General features: G+C 45.5%; 1 pseudogene; it reads left to right on the forward strand.

The window, feature by feature from the left end:
• Positions 1 to 440: 440 nt before the first annotated feature.
• Positions 441 to 1371, forward strand: LOC146202271 (protein roadkill pseudogene; annotated as a pseudogene).
• Positions 1372 to 4184: the final 2813 nt, after the last annotated feature.

Raw genomic sequence — 4184 nt, forward strand, 5'->3', positions numbered from 1 at the left:
CTGCAGTACCCAATGTCACTCCGCTCGCGGCTCATGGCGACACCGTGGGACCAGCGTACGCCGTCACTACGCCATTTTTAGCCAAGGAGCTTCATTCTGAGGAAAGAGTATCTGCTGGCACTGCGCGAAGGCCGCCATTGGGAGAAGGGAGCTTCGAGGTACTCTCAAGGAGGCCAGGCAGACGTTTTGGAGATGCGGCTGTGTCCAGGCAAGAACACCGTTCGGCGGCTGCTATAACCGATATCACTCCGTTCGCGACTCATGGGGCCGCCTTGGGACCAGCTTACACCGTCACTACGTCCGTCTTCGCTAAGGAGTTCAATCCTTCGGAAAGGGTATATGTGTGCACTACGTCAGGGCACCCACTGGGAGGAAGAGCCCTTTCAAGGCGGCCTGCTCAGCGTTGTGGCAGTGCGGCTAGGTCGGGGCTTCTGGCTGCCGCAGCTGGTGCCACCGCCGTTGCGCGCGATGAGATCCTGCCGGAGTCGTATAGAAGCATGGCCATTCCCTGCCTGCCGCTGAGTGTGGTCAACAGGCCCGGAGCAGAGGACTGGTGCTACACACATGTGAACGTCATCAATATATCCTTCATGTGGACGATCAACAACTTCAGTTTCCGCCGAGAGAAAGTGGGAGAAATTATCAAAAGGTCATCATTTTCTGCAGCGGCCAACGACAGCCTGAAATCGTGCCTAAGGATGAACCCCAAGGGCCTAGACGAGAAGAGTAAGGATTACCTATCCCTGTACCTGCTGCTGTGGTCCAGCAATAAAAGTAAGGTACACGCCATGTTCAGATTTTTCCTCTTCAACGCCAAGCGGGAAGAGACAAAAGTTATGGCGAGTAAAATGGCATACCACTTTTTCTACGGCAAGGACTGGGGCTTCAAGAAGTTCATTCGGAGAGATGTCTTCTAGAAAATACGAACTCCTCCTTGACGACAAGCTCACACTATATTGCGAAGTGAGCGTTGTTTCTGACTTAGTGAACATTTCGGGGCAGAAGAACACAAAAGAGTTCATGGTCCCTCAGTGCAGCCTGTCTGATGACTTTAGTCACTTGTTTGAAAGCCAGAAGTTCAGCCATGTCGTCCTGAGTGTCAATGGGCGAGAGCTCTACGCCCACAAAGCTATCCTTGCCGCTCGCTCTCCTGTATTTGCGGCCATGTTCGAACACGAGCTGGAAGTGCAGCTGAATAGAGTGGATATCGCTGACATGGACCACTAGTTATTCCGGGAATTCTTCATGGTGCTCCGTGATACAATTTCTGAAAGCGGGCAAACAGCCTACCAAAACGGCGTGGGAACCAACAGCGATTCGTTCCTTACCCTGTTGGAATTCTACCTTGCATCCATAGCTATCATTTCATAAGGCCATTTTTATATTAAAAAGGCATTTGTATCGGTTGCACCTGTGGTATGCAACATATTTTTATCCGCTGTTGACAAGCGCATTCAAGCCAACCTCTCTCACCTTCCTGTTTTAAAAGTGTTCAGATACGTTGACGATTTCTTAATTATTTTTAGTAAATGTCAACGAAAAGATGTGATTCTGCCAAGAAAAATGTGATTCTGTTTGTAATGTCATCCCATGAAAACATTTGGCCCGCCACGACCAACTTCATCATCATCATCAGCCTGAAATACCCACTGCAGGGCGAAGGCCTAGCTCTCCCATATTTCTCCAATTAACCCGGTTCTATGCTAGCCGCATTCACTAGACCCCAGCGAACTTAACCTCATCCGCCCATCTAACTTTCTACCGCCCCATGCTACGCTTTCCTTCCCTTGGAATCCAACTTGTTACCCTAAGCGACCTTTGGTTATCCTCTCTTCGCACTACATGTCCCGTCCATGCCCATTTCTTCTTCTTTATTTCCACTAGAATGTCAGTAACTTGAGTTATTTCTCTGTCCCAATCTGCACGCTTCCTATCTCTTAAGGTTAACCCTATACCATTTTTCTTTCCATAGCCCTCTGCGTTGTCTTCATCTTAAGTAGAACCCTCTTGGTTAGCCTCCACGTTTCAACCCCATAGGTGAGCACAGGTAAGATGCAACTGTTCTATACTTTGCTCTTGAGCGATACTGGTAAGGTGCTAGTCATAATCTGCGAGTGCTTGCCAAATGCGCTCCATCCCAATCTTATTCTACTTATTTCCTTTTCATGGTCCGGATTTGCGGTTACTACCTCTCCTAAGTAGACATATTCGCCTACTACTTCCAGTGCTTCGCTACCTAACGTAAACTGCTGTTCCTTCCTTAGGCTGTTGAAAAGTATCTCAGTCCTCTGCATATTGATTTTCAAGCCTACCTTTCTACTTTTCTTGTATGGGTCATCAATAAATATTTGCAGTTCATCCCCCGAGTTACTTAGCAAGGCAATGTCATCAGCAAATCGCAGATTACTGAGGTATTCTCCACCTACCCTTATCACTAACTGCTCCCATTCCAAGTCTCTGAACACTTCATCTAAACAAGCTGTGAATAGTACTGGGGATATCGTGTCTCCTTGCCTAACACCTTTCTTTGTGGGAATTTTGTTACTTTCTTTTTGCAAAACTATGGTTGCTGTGCAGTCACTATATATATCTTCCAGCACTTTCACGTCTGCCCCTGATTTCGCAATGCCTCCATCACCGCCGAGGTTTCTACTGAGTCATTTTCGTAATCAATGAGTGCTATGTATAAGGGATGGTTGTATTTCGAGCATTTTTCTTTTACCTAGTTGATGGTATGGATGTGATCAATAGTAGAGTACCGTTTCCGAAAACCTGCTGGATCCTTTGCTTGATTGCAGTCTAAGGTTGTCCTGATTCTATTACCGATTACCTTAGGTAGTAAATATCTTATACTTAACTGAGAGTAAGCTGAATGGTCTATAATCTGTAAGATCATTAGCGTCCCCTTTCTTATGAATGAGGATAATGTTTGCATTCTTCCATTGTACCGGTACCGTCGATGACACCCGGCACTGCGTAGGGTGGCCAGTTTTTCTAGCACTATATCCGCCCCGTCCTTCAACAAATCTATAGTTATCGTAGGGTGGCGAGTTTTTCCAGCACTATATCCGCCCCGTCCTTCAACAAATCTATAGTTATCGATCCTCTCCAGCTGCTTTCCGCCTTTTCATAGTTTCTAATGCATTCTTGACCTCGTCCTTCGTCACTGGTGGAACGTGTGACTTTTTCCCTACCGCCACTCATTACGGTCCTGACTACTTTGGCTACTGTAGAGATCTGTATAGGACGCCTCGGCTACTTTGACTATCTTATTCATATTCGTGATGACGTTGCCCGCCTTGTCCCTTAGCGAATATATCTGGTTTTTGCCTATACCCAATTTCTTCTTTACCGCTTTAAAGCTTCCCCCGTTTTTTACAGCATGCTCAATTTTCTCCATGTTATACTTCCTTATATCGGCCATCTTGCGCTTATTGGTTAGCCTTGATATCTCGGCCAATTCTATCTAGTCTGTTCGATTGGAAGCTTTCATACTCTGCGTTTCTTAATCAAATCTTTCGTCTTCTTAGACAGCTTACGAGTATCCGCTTTAACTATCCTACCGCCTACTTCCATCATACGACCAACTTATCACTCACTAATTTAACTTTCATTTTCTTGTCCCTTTCTGCTAATTGACACTCTCCCATAAAAGTTTTCGTTTCTTGAGGATTTCTTTGGAATAGTCGTTTTGAATAGGCACATTCTTTCCTTTCAGCTTGTATGAGTTTTTAAGGACTGCCTGGTTTTCGTTATAGTTTTGAAAAAATATTACTACAGGCCTGTTGTCAATGCTTTTTCCTAAACGATGAATTCTTCCCACACAACAGCAATGGACATCAAGCGTTTCAGAGAAGATTTCAGCCAGGACCTTCTGTTTTAGGTCAGAGTCTGTCTCATTTGGCTCCTCACATACTCCGAAAACGACCAAGTTGGAACGCCTACTGTAATCTTCCATATGAACCAGTTTTGATTTTAATTCTTGAATAGCGCGTTCCATGTGATCAATTCGCTCAGTTTGTTTTTCGAAATCAGCAAAGCGCGTACTCAAGTCAGATATTGTATTTCCCAAATTCCTTTTCTGTGTTCTGAGGGCTACAATCTCGGTCGTTAACTTAGTATGTGCTGTGACCAACTGCTTCAGTAGTTCCGAGGCGTCTTCATTGGAATGATCAGGTCCAGGT

The sequence above is a fragment of the Amblyomma maculatum genome, chromosome 1 (assembly GCF_055883805.1).
Source record: "Amblyomma maculatum isolate TAMU_Amacu chromosome 1, ASM5588380v1, whole genome shotgun sequence".
NCBI lineage: Eukaryota > Metazoa > Arthropoda > Arachnida > Ixodida > Ixodidae > Amblyomma > Amblyomma maculatum.